At 39.3% G+C, this 16782-nt stretch overlaps 1 protein-coding gene across 1 annotated transcript in view; it reads left to right on the top strand.

Moving 5' to 3' along the window:
- Positions 1-282: 282 nt before the first annotated feature.
- sall4 (spalt-like transcription factor 4) overlaps positions 283-16782 on the top strand; it is a 39476-nt gene continuing 22976 nt past the window's right edge. The window contains exons 1-2 of the mRNA XM_067445635.1: positions 283-453; positions 632-657. The gene's annotated coding sequence lies outside the window, so the exon portion shown is untranslated. The remainder of the gene's footprint in view (positions 454-631; positions 658-16782) is intronic.

Here is a 16782-nt window from a genome sequence, read left to right as displayed (position 1 = left end):
CTTTCATTAATAATAGGCCTCATTACTGTTTGTTTTCTGTTTTTTTGTCATATTTTAATTGCAATTTAACTTCAAAAATTATCGCATTTTCCTTTCCTTAATGCATTATGGTTTCTATAGAAGTTGATGTTACACTAAAACATTTAATAACACAAAACCACAATTAATTAATCACCCTGATTTTGTTTAAATACTTAGATGACTTTGTTTTATTTACACGAGTGGAACTGCAGTTGGAGTAAATGCATTTCTAAAATGTTGTTTTGTCTTTGTTCTTCATAGGGTGGTAACCTAAGCTTTCCTGCGCTTGGCTTTTTAATGTGTCCATTCCTGTTCTTGATTGCACTTCGAGGTCACCAGGATCTAAAGTCACTGGAAGCAGTTAAAATAATAGGAGCTGACCACATGTTGGAGGTTATGAGATGCGGCCCCCCGACATACAGAGGAGCCGCTGTGAGTCGAGCTGTTGGGAACACTGCTGTTGTGTCTCGCTGGCCTGTTTGTTTAAAGCTTATGCAAATATTTGCGTAAACTGATTTACAGCAAACATTTGATGCAAGTTATTGCTGATATTTGAATACAAATACACAAAAACCACATAAACTAAGCTCTTTTTCTTTCCATTTTTTAGATGACTCTGCTTCTTTTCGTGTAATGGTGAGTAAACATGTTGTGCCTGTAAATATAAATCAAAATTTTGGTGTGTGTGATTGTATGTGTGTGTTGTGGGGAGACTGCACACTTCCTGTTTACCTTTCCTCACTGACACTTTACCTTTCCATCACTGGGGCATTTACACAAATATACACATATTTCCACACATCTTTATTACAGGAGAGAGGGGGAGATGGGGGTTTGGGGGATTTATTTGAGTTAAGGGCTGGTTCAACTGTTCTGCAAATTGCACCATCTTCCCTATACATTAAAATCTTACACATGTGGTGGTCATTTCCTGTTCAATTATTTCACACATGTGAACATATCAGTATACAATATACACTTGCATGAATTTACAATGAAATAAGAAAGGAATAATTGACTCCAGTTCATTGAATTATTAGAAAATAATGCACACCCGAGGTGGTAATGTGGTCAGGACAGTGCGTTGGATGTACCGTTATTGTCTGATAATTCAATGGCCCGAAGTTAATTATTTCGCTTATACTATGGTTACATCAAGGCATTGTTCAGATGATGCATTCCAAGACATTTGTCAGGTTTTTGACCTTAAAATGCTGTTGTGTGCAGGACTAATTTCTTACACACCTAAACCCAAGCCTCCCATGCTAATGCCAAAACATGATTTTAGAGCTAGTAACTAAGGTTTGAGCCATCGATAGCAGACCAATGCAGTTATTAGAGAGAGAGATTAAGCATGTGTGTGAATTACCTGAGTCTGTGCTTCTCTCAACAGTGTTTGGCATCAGCGTCTCTACTAATAGCGAAACTGTAAGTTTATCCACTTCAAGAACAGCGACATTATTACATAGCAAGTGAGAAATGTCATGTAGCTTTTAAGTTATTAAACTATTTTACTGATAAAATCATCAGAGCAGCACTAACACATTTCTGTGCGAGTGTGTGTCCATGCTGTATGTGCGTGTGTGTGAGTGGGTGAGGGAACGGAAGAAAAAGTATGTGCTCTCCATACATAATAAAACATAATTTTGTGGCAAAAAAATATGGAAATAATTTCTCGTTTTAATAATATTGTTTACCATAATTATTTGCATTGTCACTGTCGTTGTGTGTTTTGGTTCTTTTGCTGTTGTTGGCTGTAAGGATCTTTGAAATAACTGAATTCATTTGGCGGAGTTATATGGAACTGTAATGCGGTCAAGACCTGCCTGGAACTAGCCGCGCTTTTCCCTGAGAATAATTGCACACCTACGTGTGCACGTTCAAACGTTCAACAACCAATCAGATTCGAGCATTCATCAGCTCCGTAGTATAACACTGTTTAATGTCTGGTGTATCATAATGTGATATTGCAGAATACATTATCTTTCCTTTGTAAGTTACTGTTTATTTTCAGTTTAAATTCTCAACTTATGACGGATTGTATTTGTAGTTAAGCACTGAGTAGGGATTTATTAATGGTGTTTCCTAATGCAAGCATCAGTATTGCTAATGCTCATGTTTTGTTCAAACCTCTACTTTAAGCTTTAAGTATTTAAATCTTGGTTCAAACCCTCACTTTTCTATGCTTTTCACTCTTTCACTTCAGCACTTTTTGCTTACATTATAGCAACCATATAGTAAGCTGTGCTAAAACCACCTAGCTTGAACATCCTAGCAACATGCTAAATACACTTAAAGCACCATAGTAATGGTATAGTGCTAGAAAAAACACCTAGAACACCCTAGCAACAGCGTAGCAACGTACTAAATGCACTTAAAACACCATAGTAATGGTATAGTGCTAAAAACCAACTACAACACCCTAGTAACAGCATAGCAACATGCTAAAATGCACTTAGAAACGCCACACTAGTGGCACAGTGCTATGAAAAAATGCTTAGATCAGCCTGGAAACAACAAAGTAATGTGCTAAATACACCTACACCACCATAGTAATGGCATAGTGCTAAAAAACCACCTAGAACACCCTAGACACAACATAGCAACGTGCTAAATACACCTACAACACCAAAATAATGGCATAGTGCTAAAAACAACCTACAACACACTAGCAACATGCTAAAAAATCCATTAAGAAGCACCACAGCAATGTCATAGTGCTATAAAACCACATACAACACCCTAGCAACAACATAGCAATGTGCTAAATACACCTACAACACCATAGTAATGACATAGTGCTAAAAAACACCTACAACACCCTAGAAACATCATAGCAACATGCTAAAATACACTTAGAAACACTATAGTAATGGGAAATTGCTAAAAAAAATACCCTAGCAACAGCATAGCAACATGCTAAAATAGCCTATACTTAGAACACCATAGTAATAACATAGTGCTAAAAAAAACACAGAACACCTTAGCAACAGCATAGCAACATGCTAAAATACACTTACAACACTACACCAATGGCATAGTGCTAAAAACACTTAGAACACCTTAGCAACAGCATAGCAACATGCTAAAGTACACTTACAACACCATAGTAATGAAATGGCAACATCCTAAAAAAACGCCTAGAAAACCCTAGCAACAGCATAGCACATTCTGGCAACAACGGCACCTCAGCATCATGGTGGCAAATTTTGCAGGGGCAAGTATCACTTTTCTTTAGTAATTCCTCTTTTCCAATAGCAAACGAAGACTGCATGTCATCCCTCCAGCTACTGGCAACCGTGAATGGCTGTGCACTGGGAACAATTAAGATTAATGAATAATCAGAGACTCCTGAATCTGACTGGCCAAATCAGCTAACTCTTTTCCATCTTTTTTCTAAAGAGCAGCGGCCACCAGCCGAGCCCGGTCACACCAGTGACCCTCAGCACTGCGGCAGCGCACATCTGCGGCCCACGAGTGTCTCCAGCTGCCTACGTCTCCACTACACCTGTCCAATCCCAGTATCCTGTTTGAGCTCGTTCAAAGGACCGCCTCTAGCGAAAGCACATCCCAAATGACTTCCGATTAGTCTCTTGACTTTCAACTACACAGCTGGTTTGTGATAACTTCTCCATCCATTTGCTAAGTAGCGTACAGTGAAGTCAAGGGTCTGAAACGCTGACCGTTTAGTGCGTATCCAAAATGTGTGTTTCATTAGTCGCTTCTTCAACTTTTTCCTAACGATCTTTAATGGCGTCGGGAGTCGCGAAACCATCAGGATGGCTTTTCCGTTCGTGCACGCTGCGGTTGGTTTGTCTCTTTATGCTAATCTTCTGAATGGCCTGTGATTGAACTATGGGTGTCTGCCAGCTCCTTTCTTTGCTGTGCTTTCTGCTTTCTAATTTTTAGTTACTGTTGAATTCACCAAGCTTCAGAGGACACAAAGGGCTCCTGAACGCGGGCCAGCCCACCCCACAGATGGTCGGGGGATCAGAGCCTGTCAGCACACTCCAACAAGCCAGGCACCGGGATTCAGTCTCCACAGGAGCATAGCGAGTCTGAATGGGAGCATTTCCACTCACTTCTATAGCCCCCCGCCAGGCATTTGTAAAATGATTTGTGGCAAATTTGTTGGATCAATATGGATGCCCGGAGGTGAGGCTTCCTTCACGGCTTGGTTCCTCGTGGCTAAGCTAAAGCGGATCCGTTTGAAGCGCTGTGGCGGTAAAGACATCTGGAGCTCGGAGGTGAAGACACGTTGACCGTGACAGAACTCGATAAGCCGTCCAAAACCTGCTGAAGAAATGTAATTAGTTGTGATAGGCTTGGGACAGAGCGATTGTGTTTGAGGTGACTTGCGTTTGCTAAGCGAGTTTGTGAACATCTGGAAGCGTGACGAGGAAAAATAAGAAAGTGTAGGTTAGGCTTGTTGGTAAAGGAACATTCTGGGTCAAATATACAACTTAAAAGTGAAAAGTGCAATTTTGGCATTGTCATTTTTTTGCCACCAAATGTTTTAAATGTTTTGCCCATTCTCTCCTGCCCCCAAAAACCAGAATGGTAATAATAATAATAATAATAATAATAATAATAATAATAATAATAATAATAATAATATACAATAAATTATCATTATTATAGGATAGTGATTTTTATTTCATTTTAATATTTAATTATTGTTATATTATATCTGCAATTAATAATAATAATAATAATACAGTTGTTTCGGAAAGTATTCCCAGCGCTTCACTTTTTCCACATTTTATTATGTTACAGCCTTATTCCAAAATTTATTAAATTAATTAATTTCCACAAAATTCTACAAACAATACCCCATAATGACCACCATAAAGAAGTTTATTTGAAATCTTTGCAAATGTATAAAAAACACACACAAGTAAGTATGCCTCAAGTCTTTTTGAGAATGATGCTACAAGCTTGACACATTTTTGTGCCCTTCTTCTTTGCAGAACCTCCATCAGGTTGGATGGGGAGCATCGGTTCAAAGCCATTTTCAGATCTCTCCAGAGATTTTCAATCGGGTTCAAGTCCAGGCTCTGGCTGGGCCACTCAAGGACATTCACAGAATTGTCATGGCCACTCTTTTGCTATCTTGGCCGTGTGCTTAGGGTCTTTGTCCTGTTGGAAGATGAACCTTTACCCCAGTCTGAGGCCCAGAGCACTTTGGAGCAGGTTTTCATCAAGGATGTCTCTCTAAATTGCTGCGTTCACCTTTTCATCAGTCCTGACTAGTCTCCCAGTTCCTGCCGCTGAAAAACATCCCCACAGCATAATGCTGCCACCACCATTTCTTCACTTTTTTCATTTTTATTGATGATGGAGGCCACTGTACTCATTGGGACCTTCAATGCTGCAGAAATGTTTCTGTACCCTTCCCCAGATCTGTGCCTTGATAATATCCTGTCTCGGAGGTCTACAGACAATTCCTTAGACTCCATGGCTTGGTTTGTGTTCTGACATGCACTGTTAACTGTGGGACCTTATATAGACAGGTGTTTGCCTTTCCACATCATGACCAATCAACTGAATTTACCACAGGTGGACTCCAGTCAAGTTGTAGAAACATCTCAAGGATGATCAGTGGAAACAGGAGCACCTCAACTCAATTTTGAGTGTCATGGCAAAGGCTGTGAATACTTCTGTACATGTGATTTAAAAAAAAAAAAAAAAAAAAAAAAAAAAAAAAAATATATATATATATATATATATATATATATATATATATATATATATATATATATATATATATATATATATATATATATATTTCACGTTGTCATTATAGGCTATTGTTTGTCGAATTTTGAGAAAAATATTTAATTTAATCCATTATGGAATAAGGATGTGTATCATAACAAAATATGTAAAAAGTGAAGCGCTGTGAATACTTTCTGGATTGTCTGTATGCTCAGCTAATTGTCAGCCTCTTACACGTCTCGAAAAGACTGCAGTATTTAATTTGACAAATTATGTTTTATAAACAAACTTCAGGAGGAGCATGTTCAAATGGTCTATCGAATCAGATTGAGAGGAGGCATATACACACAGCCAACTCACCTAGATACCTCAACAGTTTTCTGCACCTCTCCGCCACCCCAAACTCCTCACTCTGGGTCCGCCAGGGATAGGGAGGAGTACTCTGGGTTTGGGTTAATTTGCAAGCTCAGAGCCCTTTATCCTCTAAGGCGGCACACCAAATATGCTTATTTTGAACTCACTAAAATGATTTGTGATACTCTTTTTAGGAGTGCTAAAAATGATGACTGACACGCCAGTATATTCTAATTCAGCAAGTTAGGAACTATAGCCTTAAGATGTTTTGTGAATACACCCCCGGGCCTTTATTGCACCTTTCGATTATAGTAAAGCAGTATATAAAGACGCAAACAGGTGGTACATCTACTTTTTGTGGTTGCCTGCTGCTTCACAGGAGTGAACATTCACGTCTGATAGAACCTACATTGGATTTCCCCTCCCATCCTATCTTTGTGTTTTTCTTTCACTCTGACTTTTTGTATCTCTTCTTTTTTTTCAGTGTCTCTCTCTCTCTTATATAAGCCGTTGTCCAGCTGGATAGCGCAAGGACAAAAGCTTCAGTCACTGCTGTTGAATTGACCGTGGCTGCAGGTCATTGTTGCTGTGATTCTCATCTCATATGGCCACATCAAAAACCTGTTGCTAGAATAGTCACATTCACATTTCATTTACACATGAAAAACTGCGCAGATACCTAATCCGTTCGAACACGTCTCCATGCATCACTTCGACATCTGCCCGTCAACCGGCTTGCATCCCAAAAACAATAGGTCTAAAAGCCTTCGATTTGATATTTTGGTCAGTGTGATTGCGTAAACCCTGCTGACCGCTGAAGTGGGTTGGATTTCCTGTGGTACATAAACATCCCCCAGTGATACACTAGCAGGTAAACTGAGGTTAGACACACGGCCACAGACCGCAGCCACACTGTTTGCATATTGTAATTTTACCCTGTTCACAACCCCCGTGGTTGCCTAGTGTCTCTACCATTTATAACTTCAGAAAGGGCTGATGGAGATGCTGCATTAGGCAGAACATCCCAGAGGAGCATTTTAGTGCTCAGAGGTTGATCAGGTGACAGAGGTCATAGTTATGATCTGTTTAAAGATGTCTGGTTCTGTTTTTTACATATTCGACTTTCTTTAGTGTGTAATGTTGCTGCATGAAAAAGCTCTGCAAAGTTACAAAGCACAAAGTCACTCCAAAGGGAGATATTCTCTACATCAGTGCGCACTATACCTTTTCTGAACTCACAGAAACGCATCAGTTTTCTTCCAGGATCGAACACATCACAATAGTCCTGGTTGAGTTAGTTATTAGTGTGTTGAAACCAAGTGGCAACCTCCCCAGTTTCTGTTGAAGCCAATACGGAAGTGACTTAAACTGTAATTCCTCGACTGGCCACTAGAGACTAGAGAATCTCATTGAGCCTCCTGTTAAAGGCCCGCTGAAGTGCCTTGAAATGTTCCGCATTATTCAATGTGTTGACGTGATTTCCCCTGAAATGGCTCCTGCTGTTAGCAGCTCCTCCCCTTTTTTGAAACAGCCAATAGCATTCCGTTAATACACCGTGTCAGTTTGACTAGAGCCTTTCTGTTTGGTAAAGCCAGTTTCCTCTAACCGATTATCCTCATAATCTCTATATCGTTTAGAAATACAGCATTCTGTGTGGAGTTTAAATGGGTCAGATATTGTTATCTGCGCCAACTCGCGCATTTGATCCGCGCTGCGCTCTCGTGTCTCTAGTCAACGGCTCTGGTCTAGACTGTGTGTGCGCTGCTGTTAGTTTCAGCACTGCTGAAACTAACGTGAAAACAGACTTCATTCATCTCAACTGAAAGCATATTTACACTGAATCATTTCCTATCACATATATAATGTGCTATGTGCTGTTGTAGAAATGAGTAAATGTGTTAAAAACTGACCAATTTCAGCCGCAACTTCAGCAGCGTAGGGGGCGGGCTTTAGATTCTAGAGAGCATTTGATTGGACAGAAGATTTGATAAGAAGGTGAAGTCTGCGATGATGTCATCAAAATCTGTAATTCGTTTGAACAGAAGTGAGAGAATGTTGAAAGCTTATATCTCCTAAATCCGAATGTTGTCATTGTTTTGGAACACACCAGCTTATTCATAACTTTAAGGCGGACATTGTCAGAATAAAAGCTAAAAAACTTCCATTTTGATTTCAGTGGGCCTTTAAAAATGCCCAAATTTACAGCAGAAAAAAACATAATATAAAAATTGTGGTTTTGGTCTAAATGGCTAATTTTGCCCTTCATCACAACTGTGAGGGGGGTGAATTTTTTTTATGACTCTTTCGTTTACATTATATAAAGCCTTAAAGTTCTGCATAATTAAGGGCATGGTTACTTTGAGTGACAGGTGGATAGCCATTTATCCGCTGTCTGTTAGTCATTGCGTCACCTAAGCTCCGCCCACATCCCGCCTCTTTGCCCATTTTCTGTTATCCGGACGTGACACGCGATGACACATTGCCAAGATAGCTCGTCTCTATACTTTACGCTTCAAAACGGCACTTCAGAATCCTATGGGCGACATCTGACACTGAGCACACTGATCCAGCCGACCAATCAGAGCACATTGTGCTTTTCAGAAGGAGGGGCTTCATAGAGACAGGAACTTAACCAAACGTATAATGAATGACTGGGAAGAGAGGAACTGTGGTGATTCTGTGGTGAAATAAATACTACAGAAAAAAACAAATGTCATTTCTAATCCTTTAGTTCAGGCAAGAATTTAAGAACTCAATTTAAGCTTGTGGAAATGAAAGCATAAAGTATCAACGTTATTAAGGCTGCTTTCATATGACATGGTAAATATGTTAAAAATTGCACATGAACGCCCTCTGATGTTGTGTTTACCACTGGGAAGTTGGGAAATTATTTTGATACCCAAAAGATGGGTGTGCCATAAACTTTAAACATGGTGGCAGGGAGAACTACTACTGTAACGGGTATGATTTTTCCCCCACAACAGCTTGTCTTATCATTAATGGAGTGCATATTTACATATACAAATAATCATTTGGAAGCATATTGTTTGTTTTATACACAGCAAAAATAGCCAGCATTTGACCAAAATTACAGATTCAGCAGAAAGCAGACTATCTGGCATCGTAAATGTTTATATGGTTGGTTGTCAGTGCATGCATATAATTTTGGTTTTAATAAGATTTTCCCTTTTTTTCTTTGTTGATTTTACTGGATTTGTCTTTCGTTTGTTTTAACTTTGTCAAGTATATTTTACTTAATTCCATATGTGAAATATGAAACACACGGGTGCAAAAACTTGAATATAGAGCTAGAAAAATGTTTCGATAATTCTTGGATTCTTGGTCTTGGACAAATGAAATGTCTGAGTTCATGTTGTAATCTCTCAAATTTGATTTTTTCAGTTTTTGGAGCACAGTTTGAGACACTGTTATGTTTTTTTCTGAAGCTATACAAGAGACACAAGTAAGATTACTGAGTTTTCTTTTGTTGAGAAAACAGAAGTTGGCTGATTTCCACAGCAGACAGCAGTTTTCAAAGAGGGTGGCCGGCACAAAAAAAAAAAAAAAACTCGGCAGAACATCCCATAATTCAGAATGTGGGGCAACAGATGTGGATGGTGAAGAAAGAGGCTCTCAGGACCTGGGCCTGTAGAGCTGTCCATTGTTCGGCCTCAGAGCCATTTATGTGGTCGCCATGGCAACGCTATGCCACTTTTATCCATTTCCCTTCGCCGGACGCATGCTAATGCGAGATCATAGCTCTTATTGACAAAGATGATAGAAGCTGAACAACAAACAGAACGCGTGGATGAAAGCCAACAGGGCTCCGGGCTTTCATGTACAAGGTGCAAAACAGAGTTTTATTTAGCAGCACGCAGTTTGTTTGATTATCATTATGAGCATAAAGCGAACAGAATATTTAATGATGTTCTCGTTCAGGAGAAAACGATGTTGTAAGTTGTTTACAGGCTATAAAATGTCTCGCGGTGACACTTGTTATTGGAATCCAGGAGCGATTTCGGTAAAATGTCAGAATGACCATGTTGTCCATAATATCTGTAGTGTATTCCAGAACAGTGTGCACGTGTCTGGAGGAGGTCAGTGGTCGTGCTTGTAATGGACACAGATTTTCTTTTTATATGATAAAAAGACTATTGTCTCCGGGACCAAAGCTGTCCGTGTCAAAGGCAGTTGTAAAGTGTCCAGCCAGGTGTCGATCTGTCTTTGAGCGGCTGGACAATGGTGGGGCTCATTGTTAAGTGCCCTGTGCTGTCTCTAGTCCTTTACTCGCAGATTATGTTCATTCACTCGTTGATTAAGCCAGTTTTAAGTAAGATTTCTAAGAATGGTGGTTCCCAAATGTTTGAAATACTGTGAATGATGTTTCTGTCATGACAACTATCTGAGTGTTTGGCATGGTAACAGAAATGACAATGTTAGTGTATTTGGTCTTGGCAGAATAGATCTGCTACACTGCTGCTGGTATTGCTTCTGCTGCAGAGCAATCACAGAAATTGCTTTTGCCAATACATACGCGGCTACATGAGCTACCCACATCAGATCTATACAGGTGGAGCTGGGGAAGGTGGAGACTTTCTGAAAGCACAACCAATAGGCAAGAATTTGAATGTTAAGTAGTAATGTTGTAGTACTCAAGATCGGTCTTGGTCTCGAGACCACTTTTTAAAGGTCTTGGTCTCGTCTCCGTATCGACCGCATTTTTACTCTGTCTCGTCTCGGTCTCGGGCGAAGATGACTTGGGATTTTGTCTCAAGACCGGTCAAGACCACAGCTGAAGGCATATAAAGAGCAGAGAACTCCACCGCGCACGCACTCTCTCTGTCTTCAATATAAGCACCTTATTAGCTCTCTCTCATACTTCACATATTAATCTAAATCAAAAGTTCAGAAGACCGAATTCATGTTGAACGTTGCGCATTCGGACAATTGTTTTGAATTACCGCTCGGTGTGAATTGCGCTCAAAAAACGTTGATCTCCTCTGATCAGCTAAACAGCTGACATAAATCATACTTTAAATAAACAGGAAACCATTTCTATCCAGTTATGAAGTGTTTTCTGTGTGACAAACCTTCGGCGATGTTCTAACAGCCGGGATTCACACACAACGGGTCTGCTAATGTCCGACTCACGACCGAATGACTCATTTGAACCGAATCATTTTAACGACGGTAATAAGAACTGATCTGTTCAACACTAAGCTGAACAAATTTAGTTTAATCATTTACTCAGAACACCTCAGAAATGAGAACACAGGTGTGCTTACCTAATTTAGCAAGAGTGGAGAGTAAGAATTATTAGGCCCTCCAAAGTCTTGGTCTTGACTTGGTCTCAGCCCTTCAAAGTCTTGGTCTTGACTTGGTCTCAGCCCTTCAAAGTCTTGGTCTTGACTTGGTCTCGGCCCTAAAAAAGTCTTAGTCTTGACTCGGTCTCAGCCCTTCAAAGTCTTGGTCTTGACTTGGTCTCGGCCCTTCAAAGTCTTGGTCTTGACTTGGTCTCGGCCCTTCAAAGTCTTGGTCTTGACTCGGTCTCGGCCCTTCAAAGTCTTGGTCTTGACTTGGTCTCGGCCCTTCAAAGTCTTGGTCTTGACTCGGTCTCAGCCCTTCAAAGTCTTGGTCTTGTCTTGGTCTCGGCCCTTCAAAGTCTTGGTCTTGACTTGGTCTCAGCCCTTCAAAGTCTTGGTCTTGACTTGGTCTCGGCCCTTCAAAGTCTTGGTCTTGACTTGGTCTCAGCCCTTCAAAGTCTTGGTCTTGACTCGGTCTCAGCCCTTCAAAGTCTTGGTCTTGACTTGGTCTCGGCCCTTCAAAGTCTTGGTCTTGACTTGGTCTCGGCCCTTCAAAGTCTTGGTCTTGACTCGGTCTCGGCCCTTCAAAGTCTTGGTCTTGACTTGGTCTCGGCCCTTCAAAGTCTTGGTCTTGACTCGGTCTCAGCCCTTCAAAGTCTTGGTCTTGACTCGGTCTCAGCCCTTCAAAGTCTTGGTCTTGTCTCGGTCTCAGCCCTTCAAAGTCTTGGTCTTGTCTCGGTCTCGGCCCTTCAAAGTCTTGGTCTTGTCTTGGTCTCGGTTTAGGTGGTCTTGACTACAACACTATTAAGCAGCGAGCTCATTGGCTGCTAATACAGCGAGACCAAAACAGCTGTGCCCTATAGAGAATGATTTGTTTGTAAGCTGATTTAAAAAAAAAAAATATTATCTCATAATTTGGCAGCAGGAATATTAGGCTGCTGTCACTTTAAGGCCTGACACACTGATTCTTTATACTGTTACATGTGTGTTTTCTTTCTCAACTGTTTACGTTCACTTAAAGGGTTAGCTCACCAAAAAAAGAAAATTATTTCATTAATTACTCACCCTCATGTTGTTGGACCTTCGTTCATCTTTGGAACACAAATTAAGATATTTTTGTTGAAAGCTGATGGCTGAGAAAGGCTTCAGAAAGGCCTCCATTGACATTTAGGACATTTCCACTCACAAGACCCATAAAGGCACTAAAGACTTTGTTACAAAGTCCATCTCACTACAGTGGCTGTACAATAATTTAACGAAGTGACGAGTAGTTTTTGTGCGCAAAAAAAAATCTAAATAATGACTTTATCCGCCAAGTTATGTTCTTCCGTGTAGGTCTCGGACGTGAACTCATGTGATAGCGGCGCTCCTCCTCTTCTGGGTCATGTATTCGAACGGTGGATCTGCGTCATATTCTCGCACATGCGTCGAGTTTACGTCAATAACTTGGTGGATAAAGTCGTTATTTAGATTTTTTTGCATTGGAAAATTATTGTACAGCCACTGTAGTGAGATGGACTTTGTATCGACGTCTTTAGTGCCTTTATGGGTCTTGGGTCTTGTGAGTGGGAATGTACTGAATGCCAATGGAGGCCTTTCTGAATCCTTTTTTTAGCTGTCAGCTTTCAACAAAAATATCTTCATTTGAACGAAGGTGTTACGGGTGTCCAATGACATGAGGGTGAGTAATTAATGAAATCATTTTCATTTTTGGGTGAACCAACCCTTTAAAACATAACCGACTGCGTTTACATGAATACTCGCCAAGACCGGCATTTTGACATTATTTTGTGTATTTGACTATTTAAGTGCAATAAGCATCTAAAAATTATTTGTACTGAGAGGTGTGCGCTCTTTGGATGTGAGCAAAAAATTTGCAGGAATGAGTAAAATAATGTGCAATACGCGCAATCCCACGCCAAAATTCAAGCCCTGTGACACCGACAATATTCATCCGGAGCAAATGAAAAGAGTTAGTGAGTGAGTGGAGTTTTGTGTTACTCGGGTTTGTGTGTTACTCGCTGTCGGAGAGATGAGAGAGCGTAAAAAGCGCAGCAGGTGTTGTGTATCTGTGAAGAATGAGTATTGAGAATATTTCAATATCGATATATAATGAAAACCTGCCGAAGGGGCTAGTAGGAGTGACTGTTACACGCCACTGCTGAAATACACACGCATTTAGCAGGTGTTAATGTCAAGCTCTTGCCTGCACCATCTTGAGTTTATAACAGAATTTTATATTTTCTTGTTTACTGCAAAAAAATATGATAATAATAAAATAAAATACAGTGAGAAAACCAATGTTACATGCAGGATCAAATAAAAAAATTTTTCCACATCTGCAAATTGAGAGAGTTCATTTTTTAAAATATTTAATATTATAAAATGTATATTTTTATATATAATCCCATGTCAAAATATGATGTATAATGGTGGCATAATAGCAATAATGTCACCACCATTTCCCCCCCTCTTAGATGATGCACTGCAGAGTTTCTTGGTAATATTTTCTAAAATGTTTTTGATGTGTCTCATGCTCAACAGTGCAATAAAAAGCAGTAATATTGTGAAATATTATTACATTTTAAAAATACCTGTTTTATATTTTAATCAATTTAAAAATGTAATTTATTCCTGAATTTTCTGCACCATTCCTCCAGTCTTCAGTGTCAAATGATCCTTTAGAAATCATTCTAATATGATGATTTGCTGGTCAGGAAAGATTTTATTGATTATTATCATATCATTATGTTAAAAACATTTGGAAACCATGATACATTTATACAGAAACAGCAATTATTTAAAATATAGAAGTCTTTACTGTCCTTTTTGATCAATTAAATGCATTTTTGTTGAATCAAAGTATTAATTTCTTTGAAAAAATCGTACTGACCTCAAACTTTTGAACAGTGTATGTTGTAATTACTAAAAAAAGAAGTTGCCAAATCCAACTTTTACTTGCATTTGGCACTTGTCCAATCCGGTGAGATGTTATGCAACCAGTTTGAGGTAAAGATGTTTCATTGGCCTTCAGAAATACTGACACACTGTTAAAGAATCTGGATATCCAAACAAGTAATAGTTTTAGTCCTCAGAAGAGCTGAAGCCGTAACCGAGTAGCTGGAGAGGTCAGAATCTCATGTGCCCTTGGGCAAGATACGTAATCCTGGGTTACTTCAGACGGACTGTCCCTACAATTAGTGCTGGTGTACTGGTGAAAAGGCTGAGTAACTTGTAATATCGGCAGCAGCAATAACAGGTTGAGCTCTGTTTAAACTATGTGCACGTTTTCCACCCTTTTGCCGGTGGCCTTGCACTGTAACACTGGTCAAAAGTCAAAAGTGTGCCTTAAGGGGAGGTCAGAGAATTACACCAGAGTCCAGTGCATTTACAGGTTAGCTGTCATGAGTTTGAGTTCACACAATAGAAGCAATGATGCATCCATTCTCAAGCAGAGCGTAATGAGAGACTCGTGGACAAACGTGTTGATTATTTGTATATTTTAATAAATCAGATTCATCAAAAGTGTTTCCAAGGGCAAATTGTTTTGATCAAAAGACCGCACTTCTTGTCGACAATCCGTCTTGTTTGTAATTGATTTTACAGTATGTATATCAGCTTCAAAGGCTTCCAGTATGCATGCAAGCAGCTGATAGCAATATAACGCTTTTATAATGATCTGTTTTCTAATTTCTCCTTTTGTTTAGAGAAGCATCAAAGAAGCTGCTTTTGATGCGGATTATTATAAAATACACGCGAGAGCGTCATGATGTTGTTTCAACTGCAACACAATGTTGCTACTTGTATTGTCAAATCAAGTTGCCAGCGATGATCGTGATAACACAACCATGCGAAAAACCACACGTAAATGTTTGTCTGCATGTGCAAACGAACACTAAACGTGTGTATTCCATCTGGTTGTTGTCTCCTTTTAACCCTAAACTTGTCTGAAAGCGATGAAATCACATGTCAGTGATGCGTTTTAAGGTAGATTTGCATATTTATCTCATTTTTAAATGTTTCGCGTTTCTTTAGGTCATGGAGCCGACAACACTAGGCTAATGGGTTTGATTCCCGGGGAAAATCCAGCAGCATTGACTTTAGCAGTTGTATAGATTTGTGTTCATATTGGGTTAGTCTTATTATTGAACATGTGTCTTTTATAATCGACTTAATTAATTGTTACAAAACAGCTTCATATAATTCACTTTGACAGCATACTCTACCGGTGACACAGATGTCAGGTCATTGTCAGGAAACGGGGCCGGTGCGCCACATGCCCCCATGACTTACTACGGGTATTGAGCAGAATATTGATGAATGTTGTTTGTGTGTGTGTTTCAATAGCCTGTATAGTATCTGAAGATGCTTTATCTGTCTCTGCATGCTGTATTCAGTGAAGGTGTGTGTGGTCATTAGCATATAAGTTTAGACACAGGGTGCCTCCCACCTGGTAAATGTTTATAGCCCTGTTCTTGAGATCGCATCTGAGATTTGAAGGATTGACCTCCTGTGGTTTCACAGCATGGCGCTGACAGCAGGACGTTGTGTATCTCAATCACTTTTCATTCGCCTCCCCTCCCATATCCATCTCGCATCTCCAGACACCAGAGCTGAAGACCTCTCGGCTATGAGACCTAGAAGAAACATCACACATGAGAGCTCTTTAATATCTTCTAATACAATCTCCTGCTTGCGTATGGGAAAAGACTCCAATCTTGCATTTCTTCTCTATTAAAAAAACAAAACAAAAACACAAATGTCTTAAAGTCTGCGCAGTTGTGCCAAAATAATGTTATCTAAAGTAAAAGAGCTCAGTATGAACTCATACTTCTCATCAAGTTCTACCAAGACAAATGATCTGAGAATGCTGTTAGCATCTACACTGTAAAAAAATATTGTTGGTTTAACTTAAAAATGTAAGTAACCTGGTTACCTTTAAATTTTTAGTTTATTGAAATTAAAACATTGAGTTGATACAATGAAGGAAATTGGTTTAATAAATAGAAACTCAAAATATTATTGTATCTGAACCACATAAAATGTGATAAATCATGAAAATAGCACAATTTGGCTATGTTTCACTGCATCATCACAAATAAAACACACACAATTACCCGATATGCTTACAAAATATTTTTATAATATTTAAATAAAGGTTGTCGATTCTCAAAAATGTTCATTGCATTAACTCAAATTTTTAATTTCCATGAACTCAAAACTTTAAGGCAACCAGGTAACTTTTTTTTTTTACAGTGTATTTTTTAGCTGTCATCAATGGGCTCATATGTTTATTTTTTGTTTCTTCATTAGGAGTCATTCTACAAACTTCTGAGAGATCATACGCAAATAAACATTTATGAGAATTCATTTAAGCAAATGCTGT

The sequence above is a fragment of the Pseudorasbora parva genome, chromosome 6, assembly GCF_024679245.1.
Source record: "Pseudorasbora parva isolate DD20220531a chromosome 6, ASM2467924v1, whole genome shotgun sequence".
Classification (NCBI taxonomy): Eukaryota; Metazoa; Chordata; class Actinopteri; order Cypriniformes; family Gobionidae; genus Pseudorasbora; species Pseudorasbora parva.
Note: the sequence above shows the minus strand (reverse complement) of the source record. Positions and strands in the feature narration are given on the sequence as shown.